This window comes from Hyla sarda, chromosome 4 (genome assembly GCF_029499605.1).
Source record: "Hyla sarda isolate aHylSar1 chromosome 4, aHylSar1.hap1, whole genome shotgun sequence".
Classification (NCBI taxonomy): domain Eukaryota; kingdom Metazoa; phylum Chordata; class Amphibia; order Anura; family Hylidae; genus Hyla; species Hyla sarda.
Window position 1 is genome coordinate 157,700,923 of NC_079192.1, and position 25,134 is coordinate 157,726,056.

Below are 25,134 nucleotides of genomic sequence, written 5' to 3' on the forward strand. Positions count from 1 at the left end.
AATACCAGACAGTATCACTGGTTAGTGTGGGTGACTCTACTGACAGGCTTCCTTTAAATATAGTAAAATATACTTGATTGAAAGACAATAAAAAATAAATAAGCAAATTACATTGCAAAAAAAGAGAACCAAAGTGCCCAGCAGGTCTCCCCTCTTCAGCCACATCTACCCTCCCCAGGCCCCCCCCCCCCTCCTTTAAAGCAGGTCTCCCCTCGCAGGACTCTCGGCTCCCCTCTCCCTTCCACATAACAGGCCTCAAATCCCCCCTTCCCTCCAGACAACAGCCCCCCCCCCCACCACATACAAGGAACATAGAAGAACTCTCAGCCCCCCCCCCCTCCACACACCTGACCCCCCCTCCACACACCTGACCCCCCCCCCACACACACACATAGCAGAACTCCCAGTAATAAGATCAGGTTCCTCTCACCCAGTGCAGCACATCTTCCCCCGAGCAGCATAAGAAGAGGCTGTGTTTATGACATTTAAGACCCAATGGTCTGAACATATTTTTTCCCAAGCTCTGATTCATATGGAGGGCATGGAATAATAAACTCTCACCTAATGGCTGCCTTTAGTAACTGTGTTTAAAGGCGGAGTCTCCTTTAGTTGGATGGACACTGTTGGAGAAAGCCGAAAGAAATTATTTCTTTTTTGGGGGTCATGGGTTGTGTATGTGTAAGCCTGGTAGTAGCAGCAGTAAGGGTGGTGGTATTTGCAGCCAGCGGACAGCAGGTTGTGGTGGACTGATGGTAGTTGTAGTATCCAGCAGATAGCAGGTGGAGGTGGACTGGTAGTTCGAGTATCCAGTGGACAGCGGGTGGTAGTGGACTGGTGGTAGTTTTAGTAGCCAGCGGACAGCAGGGGTGGTAGACTAAACTCCAAAGGCTGTCCTCACACAACTCCTCCTCATGGCTAAACTTCTGCATAGCAGTAGTGGGGAGAAGCAAAGAAAGAGATAATGGAACAGATCATCTAGGATAGACATTTCCACCACACCATGTAACTATAGGTAATGAGGAATTCACTGACACCTGGCTCAACATCATATTGTCAGACTTTTCCTCCTCCTGAGATGACCAAGAACGAGTCAATGAATCCGCAAGGTCCTAGAAGACAGTGAAAACTTTTCCTTGCTGCTGATGTTGCTGCTGCTACTACCACCAGACAATGCGCTACTGCTACTTGTACTGGGCCTGTGAAAATGGTGCCCACAGAGCTGCTACTGCCACCAACATGCTTACTGGCAGAGGATCTGGCAGGGGTGCTCTTTCTTCAACCCCTTCCTCTGCCAACCATTCTATTGAGACATTTTTTTTATTGAAAAAGATTTGGAGGTTATTCTTATGTTTTTATGGGTGATTAGGCAGTTAAGTAGTTAAGTGGCGAGGAAACTGCTAGTCAACTTTCACTCTCAATGCATTTAACCTGTTAACGATCAAGGCCGGCCAAAAACCCTTTAGACTGCCGCTGTTAACGCTGACAGCAGCGTCTAAAGGGACCTTTAAGGGTCTATTCACAAGTACAGTATTCTGTGCATATTTGATGCGCAGGATTTCCTGCTGCAGATGTCAATGTAATCTGAATGACTGAACACAGATTGAAATCCTGCTCATCAAATCTGCGCAGAATACTGTACGTGTGAATAGACCCTAAACAGTCCCTGGTGGTCCAGTGGGGTGGATCACCCCTCCGCAGCATGATCACAGGGGAGCTGAGGTAGCCCCAAGGGCTGAGGTAGCCCGAGGGCTCACCTCTCCTTCTGTGGCTCTGTAATTGATAGAGCCTTGCTGGACCAGGGTTTATCAATCGAACACAGAGCACACAGATCAATGTAGTTCTATGGAACTACATTGATCTGTATGAGGAATCTAATGATTCCTCCTAAAAGTCCCCTAAAAGGACTTATGAAGTCTAAAAAAAGTTGAATAAAAGTAAAAAAAAACACCCATTAACCCCTTCCATATTAAAAGTTTAAATCACCCCCTTTTCCCAAATTCCATATAAAAAATATTTAAACATAATAAAAATAAACATATTTTGTATCACCGCATGTGTAATTGTCCAAATTGTTAAAGGGGTACTCCGGCGCTAAGACATCTTATCCCCTATCCAAAGCTGTCACGCCCCCTCCCATAGGCTTGCATTGAGGGGGCGGAGTGTGATGTCACACCGTGATCGCCAGTAATCAGACCCGGAGCAAACATGCTCTGGGGACTGACTATAACGGGGTGCTGCATGCAAGATCACGGGGTTCCCCAGCGGCGGGACCCCCGTGATCAGGCATCTTATCCCCTGTCCTTTGGATAGGGGATAAGATGTCTTAGCGTTGGAGTACCCCTTTAAAATTCAATATTTTTTATCCCGTATGGTGAACAGTGTAAATGTAAAAAAATACCAAACCCCAGAATTAACTTTTTTTTTTATCACATCATACCCCAGAAAAAATAATCTACAAAATTAAGTAAAAAAACTATCAAAAAGGCTGATAAATACCGCAATGGTACTGATAAAACCAACAGAGTGAGGTGCAAAAAATTAGCCTTGATAGAGCTCGGGAAACAAAAAAAATAAAAAAGTTACAGTGGTCAGAATATGGCAATTAAAAAAGAAAAATGCTTCCTAAAAAGTTTAGCATTATTTTTTAAATTAGTAAAACATTGTGCAAGCTATAAATATCAGGTATGGTTTTAATTGCGCCGGCTTACAGTATCAAGATTACATGTTAGTTTGACTGCACGGTGAATGGCGTAAAAGAGAAAAAATCACAAATTTGCCTTTTAATTTCGCCTCACAAATATTTATATATATATATATATATATATATATATATATATATATATATATAGTCCACAGAAATCAATGGCGCAGCACTCCAACAAAGTTCCAATCAACAAGTGAATTTATTCAAAGCATGTCTCCAGTAGCAACGTTTCAGCTCTACACTAGAGCTTTTTTCAAGCATAGTGACAATCAATACTTCAGGGGTCTATATACCCAAAACAGGTGACCTCATTTATCAAACAATAAATTAACTAATACAGTGTGGACTGTCTAGAAAGGCCAGGATCGGGCCTTGGACGCTGGGCACCCGTGGTAGTATTATTGGATGTGCTGCATTTTCTTCATTTATATATATATATATATATATATATATATATATATATATATATATATTTATTTTTTTTACATTTTGGAGCATATGTTATGAAAAAATAAACTAGACATTACATAGCACAATTGTTCCCACAAAAATAAGCCCTTATATGGGTGTGTAGATGAAAAAATAAGAGTTATGGCTAATAAAGGACGAGGAGGAAAAAACTTAGTGCAACAATAAAAATTGTCCCAGTCATTTAAGAGGCAGTCTGGGGAAAAACTATTTTTTCATATCAACTGGCTCCAGAAAGTTAAACAGATTTGTAAATTACTTCTATTAAAAAAATCTAAATCCTTCCACACCCTGGTAGAAATACCTGTTTAATTTAACCCAAAAAATATGCATAACTAGGCCTAAAATATGTATTCCATATTCACTGGACACACTTTTAATGCATATTTATTTTAAAGTACAGGTCATCCCACTCCGATGGTCAGCTTACTTAGTAGTGTAATGTGCTCATTCTGCCGTGACAATGCTGGGTTCTGTAGTGCACCAACTATACACAGTAATGCAATTGATCTTGATGTCTAAAGGGTTAAATTACAGGTAGCACCGTGATCGCTGCTGCCTGTCATTGGCAGTGAGTGTCTGGCAACTGACATTAGCTGACACTCACTGCTCTGAAGCTAGCACAGCTTGTGTGCTCGTTTCAAAGTCCCATAGACTTTCGTTGAGGGGCGGGCATGACGTCACGAGGGGCGGCCCTGAACACAGAAGCCTGCACACACATCGTTCGAAACAACTTCCGGACGCTGGGGAGCGGAGCTCCAAAAGCAAAGAAACGGAGTACCCCTTTAAGTACCAGGGCATACCTCTACTCCCTATGTCCTTAACAGATTAACCCCTTAAGGACTGAGGGTTTTTCCATTTTTGCACTTTTGTGTTTTTCCTCCTTACCTTTAAAAAAATCATAATTCTTTCAAACCTAAAAATCCAAATCATGGCTTATTTTTTGTGCCACCAATTCTACTTTGTAATTACATCAGTCATATTACCCAAAAATCTATGGAAAAACGGAAAAAAAATAATTGTGCGACAATATTTAAGAAAAAAAATGCCATTGTGTAGCTTTTGGGGGCTTCCTTTTCTATGCAATAAATTTTGTGGTAAAAATAACACCTTATATTTATTCTGTAGGTCCATACAATTAAAATGATACCCTACTTATATAGGTTTGATTTTGTCGTACTTCTGAAAAAAAAAATAGCTACAAGCACGAAAATGTATACGTGTAAAATTGTCATCTTCTGACCCCTATAACTTTTTTTTATTTTTCACGAGGGGGTATGAGGGCTAATTTTTGGCGCCATGATTTGACATTTTTAGCGGTACAATTTTTGTATTGATCTGACTTTTTGATCGCTTATTATTCATTTTTTCATGATATAAAAAGTTACCAAAAATACGCTATTTTGGACTTTTTTTGCGCATGCGCCAATCACCGTGAGCTATAATTAAAGATATATTTTTTTATAATTCGGATACCACATATGTTTTTTAATTTTTATTTACACAGGTTTTTTTTTTAACAGGAAAAGAGGGGTGATTCAAACTTTTATTAGGGAAGGGGTTAAATGATTTTATTAATTTTTTTTCCACTTTTTTTAAAGTTATATAGCCCCCTCTAGTGGCTATAATACTGCACTTACTGATCTTTTACATCAATCTTTGTTATCTTATAGGATAACATTGATCGATGATTCTGCCTGGATCTCAGGCACTGAGCAGTCATTCGGCGATTGGCGACGCTGGAGGAAGGTAAGGACCCTCCTTGTGTCAGCCAGCTGTTCGATTTCGCTGCAGTGGTCCCAAACAGCCCGCTGAGTTAGACGAGAGCAGTTTACTATCACTTTAGACGTTGTGATCAACTTTGAACGCTGCATCTAAAGGGCTAATAGCGTGTGGCACCACGATCAGTGCCGCGTGCTATTAGTCCCTGGTCCCGGCCGTGGCCACCCCTTATAGAAAGGGAGTGGACTCAGGGCGTACAGGTACGCCCTGCATCCTTATCCCCTTAAGGACTTAGGACGTGCTCATACGCCCCCGTTTCCGAGTCCTTAAGGACTGAGGACGTATGAGTACGTCCTGTCCATTCCCGGCCCCCCGACGCTAGCCGGAGGTGAGCCGGTGCCCGTTACCTGCTGATATCGTTCAGCAGGCATCGCGGCATATCACCCAGGGTGGTCATGATGACCCACCATGTCGGCGATGGCCACAGATCGCTGTACAATTCAGCCCAGCGATCTGCGGCGGATTCCGGGTCAATTGGGTCTCTAGTGACCTAGTGACCCGGAATTACTGGCTGATCGGGGCCGTCTCTGATAGCCACGAACAGCCATAGCCAGCAGGGGTGAGGTGGCACTGGTGCCACCTCACGATCGCCCCGATTTGACGGCCGGTCAGTCCGCCCCGATTTGACGGCCGACCAATCAGGGCACCTGCTGCGGGTGTCACTCCCGCAACCCGCTCCGCCCCTCTTCCGGAGGACGTGAGTGGGTGCAGGAAGTGGATCCCGGCAGCTGGGGACCCCGATCCCCGGCGTCCCTGTTGGGATCTGGGCCCCAGGAGCGGCGGCGACGAGGGACTGACCAGTGTGTGGGAGCAGCAGTTGGAGGTGAGTGACAGCCTCCTGCTGTTGCTTAGCAACAGCTCCCAGCATGCAAAAAGGGCATGCTGGGAGCTGTAGTTATGCAACAGCAGGAGGCAGACCACCACAACTCCCAGCATTCCCTTATGGGCATGCTGGGACTTATAGTTTTGCAACAGCTGGAGGCACATTTTTTTTCTATGGAAAAGTGCACCTTCAGCTGTTGTATAACTACAACTCCCAGCTTGCACAATCAGCTAAAGTGCATGCTGGGAGTTGTAGTGGTGCATCTGCTGGTTGCATAACTACCACTCCCAGCATGCCCGTTGGCTGTCGGTGACTGCTGAGAGTTGTAGTTTTGCAAGAGCTGAAGGCACACTGGTTGTGAAACACAGATTTTTTTTTTACTTAACTCAGTGTTTCACGACCGGTGTGCCTCCAGCTGTTGCAAACTACAACTCCCAGCATGCACCGTACATGCTGGGAGTTGTAGTTTTGCAACAGCTGGAGAAACACTGGTTGTGAAACACTGAGTTAAGTAGCAAACCAGTGTGTCTCCAGCTGTTGCATAACTACAATCCCCAGCATCGCCAGCCAAAGTAGGATGCCTCCAGTTGTTGCAAAACTACAACTCTCAGCATAAACTGATAGACCGTACATGCTGGGAGTTGTAGTTTTGCAACAGCTGGATGTTTCTCCCCCCCCCAATGTGAACGTACAGGGTACACTCGCATGGGCGGAGGTTTACAGTAAGTATCCGGCTGCAAGTTTGAGCTGCGGCAAATTTTCTGCCGCAGCTCAAACTGCCAGCGAGAAACTACTGTGAACCCCTGCCCGTGCGACTGTACCCTAAATACACTACACTAACACAAAATAAAATAAAAAGTAAAAAACACTATATATACACATACCCCTACACAGCCCCCCTCCCCTCCCCATTAAAAATGAAAAACGTCTGGTACGCAACTGTTTCCAAAACGGAGCCTCCAGCTGTTGCAAAACAACTACTTCCAGTATTGCCAGACAGCCACTGACTGTCCAGGCATGCTGGGAGTTTTACAACAGCTGGAGGCACCCTGTTTGGGAATCACTGGCGCAGAATACCCCTATGTCCACCCCTATGCAAGTCCCTAATTTAGGCCTCAAATGCGCATGGCGCTCTCACTTCGGAGCCCTGTCGTATTTCAAGGCAACAGTTTAGGGTCACATATGGGGTATCGCCGTACTCGGGAGAAATTGTGTTACAAATTATGGGGGGTATTTTCTGCTATTACCCTTTTTAAAAATGTAAAAAATTTTTTTAACTTTTTTTTTTTTTTTTACATATGCAAAAGTCATACCTGTGGGGTATTAAGGTTCACATTACCCCTTGTTACATTCCCCGAGGGGTCTATGTTCCAAAATGGTATGCCATGTGTTTTTTTTTTTTTGCTGTTCTGGCACCATAGGGGCTTCCTAAATGCGGCATGCCCCCAGAGCAAAATTTGCTTTCAAAAAGCCAAATGTGACACCTTCTCTTCTGAGACCTGTAGTGCGCCAGCAGAGCACTTTTCACCATCATATGGGGTGTTTTCTAAATCGGGAGAAATCGGGCTTCAAATGTTGGGGGGGTATTTTCTGCTATTACCCTTTTTAAAAATGTAAAATTTTTGGGAAAACAAGCATTTTAGGAAAACATTTTTTTTTACATATGCAAAAGTCGTGAAACACATGTGGGGTATTAAGGTTCACTTTACCCCTTGTTACGTTCCCCGAGGGGTCTAGTTTCCAAGACAGTATGCCATGTGTTTTTTTTTTTTTTTTGTTGCTGTTCTGGCACCATAGGGGCTTCCTAAATGCAGCATGCCCCCAGAGCAAAATTTGCTTCCAAAAAGCCGAATGTGACTACTCCTCTTGTGAGACCTGTAGTGCGCCAGCAGAGCACTTTTCAACCCCATATGGGGTGTTTTCTTAATTCGGGAAAATTGGGTTTCAAATTTTGGGGGGTATTTTCTGCTATTACCCTTTCTAAAAATGTAACATTTTTGGGAAAACAAGCATTTTAGGTAAAACATTTTTTTTTTACATTTGCAAAAGTCATGAAACACCTGTGGGTTATTAAGGCTCACTTAATTCCTTGTTACGTTCCTAAAGGAGTCTAGTTTCCAAAATGGTATGCCATGTGTTTTTTTTTTGCTGTTTTGGCACCCTAGGGGCTTCCTAAAGGTGACATGCCCCCCAAAAACCCTTTCAGAAAAATTTTCTCTCTCTCCAAAATCCCCTTGTCACTCCTTCCCTTCTGAGCCCTCTACTGCGCCCGCCGAACACTTTACATAGACAAATGAGGTATGTGCTTACTCAAGAGAAATTGGGCTACAAATACAAGTAAAAATTTTCTCCTTTTACCCTTTGCAAAAATTGGGTCTACAAGAACATGCGAGTGTAAAAAATGAAGATTTTGAATTTTCTCCTTCACTTTGCTGCTATTCCTGTGAAACACCTTAAGGGTTAAAACACTGACTGAATGTCATTTTGAATACTTTGGAGGGTGCAGTTTTTATAATGGAGTTCTTTATGGGGTATTTCTAATATGAAGACCCTTCAAATCCACTTCAAAACTGAACTTGTCCCTGAAAAATATCGAGTTTGAAAATATTGTGAAAAATTGGGAAATTGCTGCAGAACTTTGAAGCCCTCTGGTGTCTTCCAAAAGCAAAAGCACTTCAATTTTATGATGCAAACATAAAGTAGACATATTGTATATGTGAATAAAAAAAAAAAGGGGGAATATCCATTTTCCTTACAAGCAGAGAGCTTCAAAGTTAGAAAAATGCTAAATTTTAAATTTTTTCATCAAATTTGAGGATTTTTCACGAAGAAAGGATGCAAGTTACCACACAATTTTGCCACTATGTTAAAGTAGAATATTTCATGAAAAAACAATCTCGGAATCAGAATGATAAGTAAAAGCATCCCAGAGTTATTAATGTTTAAATTGACAGTGGTCAGAATTGCAAAAAACGGCCGAGTCCTTAAGGTGAAAAAGGATAAGTCCTTAAGGGGTTAAAGGGGTACTCTGGTAGAAAACTTTTTTTTTTATTTAAATCAACTGGTGCTAGAAAGTTAAACAGATTTGTAAATTACTTCTATTAAAAAATCTTAATCCTTCCAATACTTATTAGCTGCTGAATACTACAGAGGAAATTATTTTCTTGTTGGAACACTGTGCTCAATGCTGACATCACGAGCACAGTGCTCTCTGCTGACATCTCTGTCCATTTTAGGAACTGTCCAGAGCAGCAAATGTTTGCTATGGAGATTTTCTCCTACTCTGGAAAATGGACAGAGATGTCAGCAGAGAGCACTGTGCTCGTGATTCAGCAGAGAGCTCTGTGTTCTAAAAAGAAAATAATTTCCTCTGAACGTGGATTTAATAAAGGTGAAGTTTCTTAATCGCTGGCATCTACCTGCTTTCTTCATATCCTTGGAGGACTATTTTGCCGTGCGGTGGCCAGGTGAGCTGACTATCTTCCTATTTGCTAATTTACAAATCTGTTTAACTTTCTGGCACCAGTTGATTTAAAAAAAAAAAAAAAAAGTTTTCCACCGGAGTACCCCTTTAAAGATGCAAAGCGCAAATGTATGGCCTGTGCGCACTCCCGCTCTATGTCATGTGCTCAGGAGCTGAGCGCGTGTCATAGCATGATGTTTTGGACAGCTATTATCAGCCAGGACCTGTGGCTAATGCCGGACATAACTAATCATGGTGATGTCTGCCATTAAAACATTAGATGTTGCAATCTAAGTTCATTTCGGAATCTAAAATGTAAATAATATGATCTTGGTAGGTTAGCGGAGCTGATCGGTACACCCACGGTGAAAGCTGAGAAGACGATGAGAGGGCACTTACCTGCCTCCTTGCTGTCTGATCAGCACTCTAGTGCTGCAGGAAGCCATGGCAGCCTGAAGCAATGGAGCGCCGATAAAACTGATCAATGCTGTGCTCTGGCAGAGCAATGAACAGTCTCTGCAGTCTAAAGACTGCGTGTAATAGTAACCTATTGGGACTAAAACATTGTGAACAAAGTTTTAAAAAAAAAGTGTTACTAACTGTGTATTTCCAATATAAACAAAAATAAACATATATGTGTATCACCACATGCGGAAATATCCGAATTATTAAAGTTTATTCTCATTGGTGTATTCGTAAAAAAATACAGAAGTTCTGAATTTAGTATTTTTGGTCACCTCATATATCATAAAAAAAATTAATAAAAATCACTCAAAAAGTCCCATCAAAACAAAAATGGTAACGATAGAAACTACAGATTACAGTGCCATATATGAAAAGATAAGAGTTATAGGGATCAAAAGAGGACAATTTTAAACATAAAAATGCTCCTATAAAAAGTAGTAAAACAAAATTAAACCTATATAAATTGGGTATTGTCATAATTGTATGGACATACAGAATAATACTTAAGGCCCCAAGAGTGACAAAATTGCATCTTTTTTTAATTTCGCCCCACAAATATTTTTGTTATTGTTTCACAATAGATTTGATGGTAAAATGTGTGACATCATTACAAAGTACAGTTAGTGGTGCAAAAAACAAGCCCATAAACGGTTCTGTAGGTGGAAAATCGAAAGTGTTATGACTTTTAGAATGCAAGGAGAAAAAAAGGGCAAAAATGCAAAATCCCTGCGTTTTGAAATTAAAAATCTTTTTATATGTTGTACATCCAGGCAAAACATCAACCTTTCTCATATACTTAAAGAAATTATGGCTAATTAAAAAGACCACTAGGGGTTCCCATATCATCCAGAACATAATCCTGTCCGGCTGCAGCATCATTTTTGTCCAAGATGTAGCACAGGCAGGGACAAATTCTAGTAAGTGAGGGTGGGATTAGCACTCCTCTGTGCTCACTCCTGTCCTATCACACTGCAGCATGAAAACAGAAAGGGGAGTGTTACAGAACAGTCTCCACTGAATAACTGAAGAGACCCAGCACTCAGGGAGGAAGATGAGTCATGCAGAGTAATGACACAACCCCTCCAAATCAGAGAAGGGGCTGAAGGTTGTCCAGGCATACTGGGAGTTGTAGTTTGCAACACCTGGAGGCACACAGCTCTCTCTTGGTTTTTGGTTTCTGTAAATCTCAATGAAGGTGGGGCTTTTCTTTATCTCCAGGATCTTGTCCTTGTGGTGGGACCCTTGCTCTGTTTGTGCTGTCATGATGTAAGCAAACAAAATCACTGGTAAGTGTGATTGTCATTTCTCCAACCATGGACTGAATATTGTCATTGACTTGCATTGTATTTCTTTCTATTTATAAGCACATATCATTGTTATCCTAGAGGAGATATCATTTTGCTGTTGCAGTGGGGAATGTATTTAATGTAGTCTTGTTAAAGTGTACTTCAAGGACAACAATAAATCAAGAATATTTTTCTAGCATTTGATTTCCTGGTATATATTCTGACCACATTGGACCCCTGGAGAAGTCCTAATCTTTCTTTTATATGTCAGTGGAGAATATAACATCAAGAACTGGTTAAATTATCACTTATTGGAGTACATTCTTATTACAACTCAGACAAGTGCGGAGGCAATGCTAGCAATGCATGATCCCAGAAATTGTGTAGTTACTAGTGCAACGGCATTAATGTCCAGTATGTAATATATGAAGAAGCAAATCAACATTTCACATTAATCCTGGAATTGGTAGTTTTGTGTAATTGTCTAAAATCTTTAAACTGGTCTCTTTAAAGGGGTTAGCCAAGAAATGTTATATATATATATCAACTGGCTCCAGAAAGTTAAAGGACAACTGCAGCGGCATTACACTTATCCCCTATCCACAGGATAGGGGATAAGTGTTTGATCGCGGGGGGTCCGACCGCTGGGACCCCCCATCTCCCTAATGGGGCGCCGCCATAAGTGCTCATGGTGACGTAGCGTCAACCTAGAGGTCGACGGTGATGCCCCGTCTCCTCCCCGTCCCCATACAGTTCTATGGGGGATGCGGGGAGGCACGAATGCTGCATAGAGATGTATGGAGGAGGCGTGCTGGCTGCAACGTCATGCTGCGGCTGGCACGCCCCCAGCACGGGAGAGCCGCGGCCCCGTACAGGAGATCGCTGGGGGCCCCAGCGTTCGGACCCCCCGCGATCAAACACTTATCCCCTATCTTGAGGATAGGGGATAAGTGTTTGTAACTCTGCAGATGTCCTTTAAACAGATTTGTTAATTATTTCTATTAAAAAATCTTAAAGGGGTTATCCAGGGAAAAATTTTTTTTTTTATATCAACTGGCTCCAGAAAGTTAAACAGATTTGTAAATTACTTCTATTAAAAATTCTTAATCCTTTCAGTACTTATGAGCTGCTGAAGTTGAGTTGTTCTTTTCTGTCTATGTGCTCTCTTATGACAAGTGTCTCGGGAACCACCCAGTTTAGAAGCAAATCCCCATAGCAAACCTCTTCTACTCTGTGCAGTTCCCGAGACAAGCAGAGATGTCAGCAGAGAGCACTGTTGCCAGACAGAAAAGAACAACTCAACTTCAGCATCTGATAATTATTGAAAGGATTAAGATTTTTTAATAGATGTCATTTACAAGTCTGTTTAACATTCTGGAGCCAGTTGATATATAAAAAAAAGTTTTTTCCTGTAATACCCCTTTCATCCTTTCAGTACTTACGAGCTGCTGAAGTTGAGTTGTTCTCTTTCAGTGCTCTCTGATGACACCGGTCTCAGGAACTGTCCAGAGTAGAAGCAAATCCCCACAGCAAACCTGTTCTACTCTGTGTAGTTCCTGAAACAAGCAGAGATGTCACCCAGTTTAGAAGCAAATCCCCATAGCAAACCTCTTCTACTCTGTGCAGTTCCCGAGACAAGCAGAGATGTCAGCAGAGAGCACTGTTGCCAGACAGAAAATAACAACTCAATTTAAGCAGCTGATAATTATTGGAAGGATTAAGATTTTGTAATAGAAGTAATTTACAAATCTGTTTAACTTTCTGGAGCCAGTTGATATAAAAAAAAATAAAAATAAAAAGTTTTTTTTCCTGGAATACCCCTTTAAGATGAGGGTCCCACAATAAATGTATCCAGTTACATCAATTTAAACATATGTATATATTACTTGGAGTGATTATTAATAAAAATATACAGTTTCTAGATGTTGCTGTTAAATATGTGTCATGCACCCCATCCCCCCGGTGTCATTTTCATCTAATGAATAACCATAACTCTTCTCATCTAATGGGTCTACAAGCTGCTTGTGTGATTTATCTGATTTGTTTTCCTTATTAATCTTGTCTTCTAGACAGCATTTGTCTTAATAATGACTAGCTCTTTAACTAGATGCTCATTTCTTTATACTGGATTGATCTTCCATGCTTCTCAAACTGTTGAATGTTGTTCTGTACATAATGATCCAGAACTTCTTATAAGGCTTATTCTTAAAGACCCTTGATAATGTACATGCCCCCTGCTTTGGAGAGAGTTGTGCAACAGAAAATGGGGAAAAAGGACATTAAATACTAACAATGCAGCTTTAATGAATGGCTCACCCAACACCAAATCCTTCATGGTGCAAGAACTGGTGGTTACTTATTTCTCCCAGAACAATAGGGTTGGTGTCATGTTGGGCAGTGATTAGTGAGCTTGCCCAAACCTCTGCCCCTGACTATTAAAGGTGCTCACCTCCTTAAAAGAGAACTCCAGAAAAAAATTACTTATTCCCTATCCACAGAATAGGGGATAAGTAGCTGATTGCGGGGGGGGGGGTTCCAGAACGGGACCCTGACTCTCTCATTGAGGAGCGCATGTTGTCTACTTGTGGACGGCACACACACTATTCATTTCTATGGGATTCTCTTTGCTGCTCCCGTAAACATGAATGCCGTCTGCAGGATGTGCTCCTCAATGAGAGCCAGTTCCCGTTTCAGAGATCAGCTACTTATCCCCTATCCTGTGGACTGGGCATGCTACATTTTGCTGGAGTTCTCCTTTAATAGGATGGCCACAACTACAGTGTCAGTCCCTACTCTACTGTGTAGTGTAGCAATGTCCAATTCAATACAACAAACACTGTACAAAAGTCAGAAAGCAGGTCAGGACACAATGGGTTAACAGGCACAGAACTAGAGACAAAACACAGGAAATAAACAAGCGGGGAGATTTATCAAAGTTGTCTATGTCCCGCATCAATATAGACCAAACTACAGAGGGTTAGGCCGGTCTATTGTGCGCCTAATTTATCAAAGGTCGCACGGCTCTTGATAAATTCTGTGCTCAGACTTCGGGATCTAAGGTTTAGACTGTATTGAAACCTTCTCCAACATGGTCTGACATTTCAGCTTACTTTCAGCCGATGCGACTCGTCACCGAAAAGTCGCTTTTGATAAATTCAGCACCAATGCATTTTTCCGTCTAAAATTACACTAGAATGTTGCGCATATTTAGACTGCGATTTTCTGTGCAACAAATTTGGATGGGGAAAAAACTGTCTAAATCCTTTGATGAATCTCCCCCACAGACAAAGAGAAGTCAGAATTAAAACATAGACAGCAGTGCAGTACATGGACAGAAAGAAGGGAAAAATTTAGTCATTATCCAAGGTCAGAATACACAGGATAAATATAACAAAGAACAATCCAGGAGCTAGTGCAGATAGAAAACACAGACGACGAGTCACAGACTGGGTGACGTAGTATAGCCTACTTGAGTATGGCATGGATGCCGAGGCCAGATGAAATTGGCTCATTGTCCAAGCCCCCTGATTGGCGTTGTCACAGCAATGAAGGATGCATCAGCCAAACACGGGAGGAATTAACCCTTCTGCCAGAACTAGATACACCTATTACAATTGGGCATTTAAAATCCAAATGCCCAACTATTGTATCTTAACATCATCTGTTGGGAGGGGCATTGGGAAGCCGCCATATATTTCTGACAGTCAGCTGAACTCAATGAAGTTTGTGGTTTTATCCAGCTTTATATTGAAGTGTATGGGTATCTTAAGATAATAAAGCACTTCCTCACTTACAGGGGTAAAACAAATTTAATATATTCAGTGCTCAGATGACCCACAATTATTAAACAGATTACACTATTCTCAGGCAGCATTATTGCTTAATCTTTCTGAACACAATTGAAATATAACATTTAAAATATGTGTTACTCTATGTCTCAGGTAATGGTTAATTCTAAGGATGCCCTCTCCAGGACCATGTTACAGAGACCTTAGCTTTCAGTTCTTGCTCTTAGGCTAGAATGGTATTCTCTGCACTTTACACACCACTGATCTTAAGAGCTCCTATGTACCATTCTTCCTTATCTTATCCACATCTTAGGCATCCAATCTTCCAATGCAACTGTCAGCTTTTCCCTCCCTGGATTTCTTTACAGCACTCAACAGCACCTAACAGATGCTATATTCTTCCCTGGGTTTGGGTTGCAGCCCTCTCTCCTCTTTAGTTTCTTTCAGGATGATGTTCCTCTTTGCAGAGTTTCCTAGGCTGTAAAAGTACACCACTTCAGTGGTGGCTTACACAACAATGCAAATCTCCTCTTACATGGCCAGAGTTCTGTTGCCCCAAACAACCAAATTGTTACCCTGCCAGTTCACCGTCTGCTTCCATACCTCTCCAGTGGATAGCAGCCACGAACACTGTCATTCCAGTATGCTTCCATGGCAGGGCTGGCACGTATTTTGTTCCACTGTTCAGTTGACCTGCAACATACAGGCTTCATATGTACACATTATAAGGCTGGATTCACATACCGTATATACTCGAGTATAAGCCGACCCGAGTATAAGCCGAGACCCCTAATTTCAACCCAAAATCCCAGGAAAAGTTATTGACTCGAGTATAAGCCTAGGGTGGGAAATACATCATCCCCCCCTGTCATCATCCAGACCCGTCATTAACATCCTCATCATCATCACCACCTGTCATCATCCAGACCCTCATCATCATCACCTGTCATGATCCCCTTGTCATCATCCCACACATCCCCCCTTCATAATCCCCTTGTCATCATCCCACACATCCCCCCTTCATCATCCCCTTGTAATCATCCCACACACCCCCCTTAATCATCCCCACCCCCCTTCATCATCCCACCCCCCCCTTCATCATCCTCTTGTCATCATCCCACACCCCCCCTTCATCATCCTCTTCTCATCATCCGCCCTCAGTGGTCTTCAACCTGCGGACCTCCAGAGGTTTCAAAACTACAACTCCCAGCAAGCCCGGGCAGCCATCGGCTGTCCGGGCTTGCTGGGAGTTGTAGTTTTGAAACCTCCGGAGGTCCACAGGTTGAAGACCACTGCGGCCTTCGATATCATCCAGCCCCCTCTCACCCCCTTTAGTTCTGAGTACTCACCTCCGCTCGGCGCTGGACCGGTCCTGCAGGGCTGTCCGGAGAGGAGGTGGTCCGGTGGGATAGTGGTTCCGGGCTGCTATCTTCACCGGGGGCGCCTCTTCTCCGCGCTTCCGGCCCGGAATAGAGGCGTTGCCTTGACAATGGCGCAGAAGTACGTTGGCAATGAACGTACCTCTGCGTCGTTGTGAAGGCAACGTGACTATTCTGGGGCCGGGCCCGAAGCGCTTAGAAGAGGCCTCCCCGGTGAAGATAGCAGCCCGGAACCACTATCCCACCGGACCACCTCCTCTCCGGACAGCCCTGCAGCACCGGACCAGCGCCAAGCGGAGGTGAGTACTGTACAGAACTAAAGGGGGGTGAGAGGGGGCTGGATGATGTCGAAGGCCGCAGTGGTCTTCAACCTGGGGACCTCCGGAGGTTTCAAAACTACAACTCCCAGCAAGCCCGGACAGCCGATGGCTGCCCGGGCTTGCTGGTAGTTGTAGTTTTGAAACCTCTGGAGGTCCACAGGTTGAAGACCACTGCGGGTGGAGAGTTCACTCGAGTATAAGCCGAGGGGGGTGTTTTCAGCACGAAAAATCGTGCTGAAAAACTCGGCTTATACTCGAGTATATACGGTAACTCAAAAATGCAGCAATCCTTTTTTTTTTATTTTTTATTTTTTTTTTTGGGACAAAACACATGTATGCTCAGAAATTAACCAGTACATTTGGGGAGATTTGCTTAACCCCTTAAGGACCACGGGTTTTTCCGTTTTTGCACTTTCGTTTTTTCCTCCTCACCTTTTAAAAATCATAACCCTTTCAATTTTGCACCTAAAAATCCATATGATGGCTTATTTTTTGCGCCACCAATTCTACTTTGCAGTGAAATCAGTCATTTTACCCAGAAATCTACAGCTAAACGAAAAAAAAAATCATTGTGCGACGAAATTGAAGAAAAAACAAAATTTTTGTAACTTTTGGGGGGCTTCCGTTTCTACGCAGTACATTTTTCAGTAACAATGACACCTTACCTTTATTCTGTAGGTCCATACAATTAAAATGATACCCAACTTATATAGGTTTGATTTTGTTGTACTTCTGTAAAAAAATCATAACTACATGCAGAAAAATTTATACGTTTAAAATTGTCATATTCTGACCCCTATAACTTTTTTATTTTTCCGGATATGGGACGATATGAGGGCTCATTTTTTGCGCCGTGAACTGAAGTTTTTATAGGTACCATTTTTGTATTGATCGGACTTTTTGATCGCTATTTATTCATTTTTTTCATAATATAAAAAGCGACCAAAAATACGTTATTTTGGACTTTGGATTTTTTTTTGCACATACGCCATTGACCGTGCGGTTTAATTAATGATATATTTTTATAGTTCAGACATTTACGCATGCGGCGATACCACATATGTTTATATTTATTTTTATTTACATGGTGTTTTTTTTTTATGGGAAAAGGGGGGTGATTTGAACTTTTATTAAGGAAAGGGTTAAATCACATTTATACACTTTTTTTTGCAGTGTTATAGCTCCCATAGGGACCTATAACACTGCACACGCTTTGCAATGATCAGCGTTATCGGCGGTCGATTGCTAGAGCCTGCATTTCAGGCAATCAATCGCCGAGGGGACATGCCGGGGGCAGGTAAGAGGATCTCCGCTCATGTCCCAGCTGATCAGGACACCGCATTTTCACTGCGGTAGTCGTGATCGGCCTCGCTGAGCAGCCGGGCAGCTTTCACTTTAGTTTTAGATGCGGTGTTCAACTTTGAACGCAGTGTCTAATGGGTTAATAGCGTGTGGCACCGCAAACGATGCCGCTCGCTATTAGCCTCGGATCCTGGCATCAGATACATGCCGGGACCGACCCGATATGATGCTGGGTCACCGCGTGACCCCGCGTTATATTGCGGGAGGCGGCCAAGGACGTAAATTTACGTCCTTGGTCGTTAAGGGGTTAAACCTGTGTAGAGGAAAAGTGGAGCTGTTGCCCATAACAATCATTTAAATTGCATCTTTCACTTGTCAGACTTCGTTTAAAAAAATGATAGAAGCAATCTGATTGGTTGTTATGGGCAACTGCACCACTGCACAGGTTTTGATAAATCCCTCCCCCATTGTCCCTAGCTGACTACATTGAGGGGATTGAAACTAAAGGGGCCCATGCCTTACCATGCATGCAAAGATCAGCATCCCATTGTGACCTTTTGCTGACATATCCGTGCCACAGCGGGCGCAAGACATGTGTAAGCAGCAACAAATAAATAAATACATATGATATGCATACATAAATATATGATTGAACAGTCTCTGTGTGCTGTGTATAGGAGACATCATAGCAGCTAGTCTCCGCATAGACTGGGGCTTTACTTAAAGGGGTACTCTGCTGGAAAACATTTTTTTTTAATCAAACTTATTTGTAAATTACTTCTATTTAAAAATCTTAACCCTTCCAGTACATATCAGCTGCTGTATGCTCCACAGGATGTTCTTTTCTTTTTGAATTTCCTTTCTGTCTGACCACAGTGCTCTCTGCTGACACCTCTGTCCATTTTAGGAACTGTCCAGAGCAGGAGCAAATCCCCATAGCAAACCTCTCCTGCTCTGGACAGTTTCTGACATGGACAGAGGTGTCAGCAGAGAGCACTGTGGTCAGACAGAAAGGAAATTCAAAAAGAAAAGAACTTCCTGTAGAGCATACAGCAGCCTAGAAGTACTAGAAGGATTAAGATTCTTTAATAGAAGTTATTTACAAATCTGTTTAACTTTTTGTCATCAGTTGATTTAAAAAAATGTTTTTTTTTTCAGTGGAGCACCCCTTGAAAGAAAGTTGATAGAGACAGAGCTTGCAGAGCGAAAATTGCTAAAACATACCTGATACTATTCATATAATTAAACTACTTTTATAACTTATATATACACTTATTCTCAAAGGTCTCTCGAAATACTTTAATTTTCAATTTTAAGCTGCCATCATAAAATGCTGATGGTTTGTGACTTCAGCATAATATTTCAGAATTAGTGGACAATGTATCTGGTACATATTTGCGATAGATTCATAAAAATCTTTAATACAGCTGAGAATGGAAATTTCACTAAAATCCCCATTATTAAAAATTACCTGAAAAACATTACAAAGAACAAGGAAAGACTTTGAATTGTAAAAAAGGGCGCTGTTTAACATTTAAGTGAGGTCTTAAGAAGAGAGGGCTTCCCATAAAATAATTATTACACATATTGAGAACCTAACAAAGACTTGTGAGAAATGACTTGTTCCAATGCCGTGTTCTAAATCACAGTCCACATCAATGCTTGATACCGATTTACATGTGGATTTATTAACAATGGTAGAAATCTTAGTAGGGATAAAAAATGGTACTCTAGATCCTTGTAGGCTCACCTTGCCGTGTTCATGATGACATTTGCACCAATGAAGCCCTGACCTCTGGTGATAATGTATCTCCCTGTGTTCATTATTCCATGTTTTCTATATAGCCCTCCAAGCTCATCAGTGCCAAAGAAACAATAGAGTGCCAACCATAAACCCCCTCTGTAGAGCTAGAGCTAACACCTTGGTCAAAGGTTTAAAGAGGTACTCCGGTGGAAAACTTTTTTTTTTTTTTTTTTTATGAACTGGTACCAGAAAGTTAAACAGATTTGTAAATTATTTCTTTTTAAAAATCTTAATCTTTCCAGTACATATTAGCAACCGTATGCTACAGAGGAAATTCTTTTCTTTTTTAATTTATTTTTTTTTGTGTCCACAGTGCTCTCTGCTGACACCTCTGTTCGTGTCAGGAACTTTCCGGAGCAGCATGGGGATTTTCTCCTGCTCTGGACAGTTCCTGGTACAGGCATCAGGTGTCAGCAGAGAGCACTGTGGACAAGACAAAAAAGAAATTCAGAAATTCAAAAAGAAAAGAATTTCCTCTGTAGCATACAGCTGCTAATAAGTACTGGAAGGACAAATATTTTTAAATTGAAGTAATTTACAAATCTGTTTAACTTTCTGGCACCAGGTGATTAAAAAAAATACCCCTTTAAATTGTCGCCTTTATCCTGTATCTAAATAAGCTGGCCAAGCCAAAAAGGCTCGTTGGCATCCCTCTGACACCTCTCATCCACCCACCACCCAGACTACATTCTGCTATATTTGACTTCTAACATCCTTGTATGGCTCTTTCACATCCCAGATGCTTCTTGACAGTAGAGTCTGCACATGTCCTTTATCTGTTTAACCCCTTAACGATGCAGGATGTATATTTACGTCCTGCGCCGGCTCCCGCGATATGGGACCTATAACGCTGCAAAAAAAATGTCAAAAAAAGTGTTAATAAAGGTCATTTAACCCCTTCCCTAATAAAAGTTTGAATCACCCCCCTTTTCCCATAAAAAAAATAAAACAGTGTAAAAAAAATAAAAATAAACATATGTGGTATCGCCGCGTGCGCAAATGTCCGAACTATAAAAATATATCATTAATTAAACCGCACGGTCAATGGCGTACGCGCAAAAAAATTCCAAAGTCCAAAAAAGCGTATTTTGGTCACTTTTTATACCATTAAAAAATGAATAAAAAGTGATCAAAAGTCCGATCAAAACAAAAATCATACCGATAAAAACTTCAGATCACGGCGCAAAAAATTAGTCCTCATACCGCCCTGAATGTGGAAAAATAAAAAAGTTATAGGGGTCAGAAGATGACATTTTTAAACGTATACATTTTCCTGCATGTAGTTATGATTTTTTCCAGAAGTGCGACAAAATCAAACCTATATAAGTAGAGTATCATTTTAACCGTATGGACCTACAGAATAATGATAAGGTGTAATTTTTAAATAAATATGCACTGCGTAGAAACGGAAGCCCCCAAAAGTTACAAAATGGCGTTTTTTCTTCGATTTTGTCGCACAATGATTTTTTTTCCATTTCGCCATGCATTTTTGGGTAAAATTACTAATGTCACTGCAAAGTAGAATTGGCGACGCAAAAAATAAGCCATAATATGGATTTTTAGGTGGAAAATTGAAAGGGTTATGATTTTTAAAAGGTAAGGAGGAAAAAATGAAAGTGCAAAAACGGAAAAACCCTGAGTCCTTAAGGGGTTAAGGACACTTTCATCTACATGGCATCCTTTCCTTTTGTGCATCTATGTAGTTTTTACTGCTGACCTACCGGTACCTCATTTTAATGTTCACTCTCTTTAATGTACACACACACTTTTTACATGGCTGCTCTCTCCCTGCTCTGCTAATGATGTTCCAAACCCACTGACTGAACTATCACGGATTGACTGGACTGCAGGCAGACCATTGCAGAGAGGTAAGCATGGTGGGGGACATTTATCAATATTTGCTTATGTATTCCTTTTTTTAGTTCTTTTTTTCTTACAATTTTTTTTTGCTTATTTGCAACTTATTTATCAACTGGTTTCAGCCTGTTGATAAATTTCTTTCACGTAAGCAATTTTTTTAATGAATTTTTTTGCTTTGGTAGTGGCTTTTTCTGCTCCATGTCTGAGCTGGAGTAAATTTAGTAGGTTTTTTCATGTGATGCGACTTGCGCACTTGATAACTCTCTGACCACTGCAAGTCAAAAATCACTTTTTGCTTTGGTAAGCAAGTTTCTTTTTTTTTTTTTGCTTAGGGCACGGCACAATCAAAAAGTCACACAAAAAATAGAGTAGTCGCTTTTTTTGCGACAATTTTAAGCAAAAAAAACCCCACTAAATGCTTTGATAAATGTCCCCCTGTGTCGTTTGTTATCTTACAGCTCTATCATGCTGTAGTGTAATTTTAAATAAATTGGAATACCTCTTTAAGTTATCTTAGGTATTACCCTTATAATTTATGATAGACTGATGGACATATAATCCATTTATATGAATTTTTCTAATCCTTCCACAGCACCTACAGTTTGGAGTTTGGTACTACCATTTCTACAATTAGAGTGTGCTGTAGTCCTGTAAGTCAATATTAGGAGTAGCCAAAGGAGTCCTTAAAAGAAAAATAGTATTAGAATGGAAAGCACCCTTCTGTGTACAGTGAAGGCACAACTGGTACAGTGATAGTTGCACGATGAGGTTGGCATGTGGCAGATCAGTTGGTCTGTTGATATTGACCCAAAATAAGGTCAAGTTATTCTTTACTGCTGTTGCTGCAAGCTGGAGTAAGTGGATAAGGGTAGTTAAAATAATTCCATAGCAAGCTGTGACTGTGTGGTCAAAAGGTTCAGGGGCTCCTAATTTGGGGTATCTGGTGCAACACTGAGAATAACTTGTACGTGGGGTAGGCTCAGGGTATTGTGTTGTATGAGGACTCATGTTGTCTGATCAGGAGCCAATTTCCACTCCGGGAGCAACCTGACTCTGGATATTCCAGTTGGGTATTGCACACTTGCCTGCTCTAGTGATAGTAATGCTCAAGAAGAGGGTTGCAAAGTTGAATTGTGCTTTATTACAGTACCAAGTCATTAAGGGTATGCTACAACCATTAAACTTTCTGTGTTAAGCTGGGTTCACACTACATTTATGTCATATGGGCCACGCATCTCATTCATTTGAATGTGCCATCCAGAGTCAGATAGTGACTCTGGTCAGCTCATTTTCGCCCCATATCCGTTTTTGCGACCGGACTGAAAACTGCGGTAGTAGGTAAAGGAATCCTGGCACTCACGATCAATGCTTAATCACCACGGGTGTTTCTTCACACATAAGGTAGAAGTGTGGCAGAATAGCGACTCGCACACACGCTATTCTGCCACACTGCTACCTTATGTGTGAATAAACACCCGTGGTGATTAAGCATTGATCGTGAGTGCCGGGATTCCTTTACCTACTACTGATGATTATTTGTCCGCCAGCACCACACCACAGATACGAGTGCCGACTCCTTGCTACTTCTATGAAAACTGCAGTATTCTGTGGTTTTCAGTCAGGCCAGAAAACCGGATATGGGACAAATATGAGCTGACTGGAGTAACTATCTGACTCCAGTCGGCTCATTCAAATGAATGAGATGCAGGGCCGGGTCTGTCTGGGATATGGGAGTGCATGGTTTGCACATTTCCCAGCCGGATCCAGTCCCCGTATGACATAAACGTAGTGTGAATGCAACCTTACATTGTTTGTTTGCAACCACCTTCAAGACTATTATGTAATCAGAAAGTTTATTGTGCCATTCTTTGCAGATTTTCAATAAATAGTAGGTCCTAATACTGCCCGAAATGGTAGTAGGCCCCTCCATACTGCCCCCCTATTGTTTAGGCCCCCATCCTGCTCCAAAATATTAGTAGTCCCGCCATACTGCTCCCATATTGTATTATGCCCTTATACTGCTCCCATATAGATTAGGTCTTAATACTGCCTCCATAGGTCTCCAAAATTGCCCTCATATTGTATTAGGCCCCCATACTGAACTCATAGAGTAGTAGGCCTCCATACTGGCCCGAAATAGGTGTAGACTTCTTCCTACTGCCCCTTATTGTATTAGGCCCTCATAATGACCAATGAAAAAAAAATCACTTACCTCTCCATTGTGTCTCCACTTCTCCTGGCGCTCTGCTCCCTATCTGATCTCTCGGTGTGGGCAGTATCATACAGAGATGCTGCCCACACCGGAAGTTCAGGTTGGTCCTGTCCTGATCCTTTCACCAGCAAAGTGTATGTTCAACTATGTGTGTGCAGGTGACCTTGTAACTATTGCAGCAATTTTGGTATGATTGCAACCTATACAATATGTGTGACTTTAGGTTTCTGTCTCATATTAGCTGGCTTGGAATTATAACTATGAAAGACATTAAAAACAGGAATTTACAGTCATATTGTTGCGCCGAGCGCTCCGGGTCCCTGCTCCTCCCCGGAGCGCTCGCGGCGTCTCTCTCTCTGCAGCGCCCCGGTCAGACCCGCTGACCGGGAGCGCTGCACTGACACTGCCGGCGGGGATGCGATTCGCATAGCGGGACGCGCCCGCTCGCGAATCGCATCCCAAGTCACTCACCTGTCCCGGCCCTCGGCTGTCATGTCCTGGCGCGCGTGGCTCCGCTCCTTAGGGCGCGCGTGCGCGCCAGTTCTCTAAGATTTGAAGGGCAAGTGCACCAATGATTGGTGCCTGGCCCAATCAGCCTAATTAGCTTCCACCTGCTCCCTGTCCATATTACCTCACTTTCCCTGCACTTCCTTGCCGGATCTTGTTGCCTTGTGCCAGTGAAAGCGTTTAGTGTTGTCCAAAGCCTGTGTTCCAGATCTCCTGCTATCCTCTTTGACTACGAACCTTGCCGCCTGCCCCGACCTTCTGCTACGTCTGACCTTGCCTCTGCCTAGTCCTTCTGTCTCACGCCTTCTCAGCAGTCAGCGAGGTTGAGCCGTTGCCGGTGGATACGACCTGGTTGCTACCGCCGCAGCAAGACCATCCCGCTTTGTGGCGGGCTCTGGTGAAAACCAGTAGCAACTTAGAACCGGTCCACCGACACGGTCCACGCCAATCCCTCGCTGACACAGAGGATCCACATCCAGCCTGCCGAATCGTAACACATATCTGAATAATGAAGTATAACTTAGTCATTCTGAGCAGTAATAGTCAAAGCCTATGAATTATTTTAAAAACAGACAGTCTAGTGATTCCAAACATTTGCATCCTATCGAAATTGGCAAAATTGAAGTACACAAAGTTCTTACATATTTTTCCTAAAAGCTATGATTATAATCCAACTCTGTGAAAAAGAAATATCATGCCAATCTGAAGTGCTTTCTAACCACTTTTATTCTCTCTATTTAATTTGAGCACCACATGCCCTTATTTAATTGTACTCAGAATAAACAATATACAGGAGATTTCATCAAACTCCCTGTGGACCCCTTGTACTATAATGAAAACAAACCATTTTATTTTCATTTTCATTAGTCTTGTTTGCTAAGTGCCAGTCCCATGTTATTACTTTCTATAAATATATATTTTTTTGATTACCTTAACTGAATGCATAGCCCAAAGCTCTTATATATGTTTAA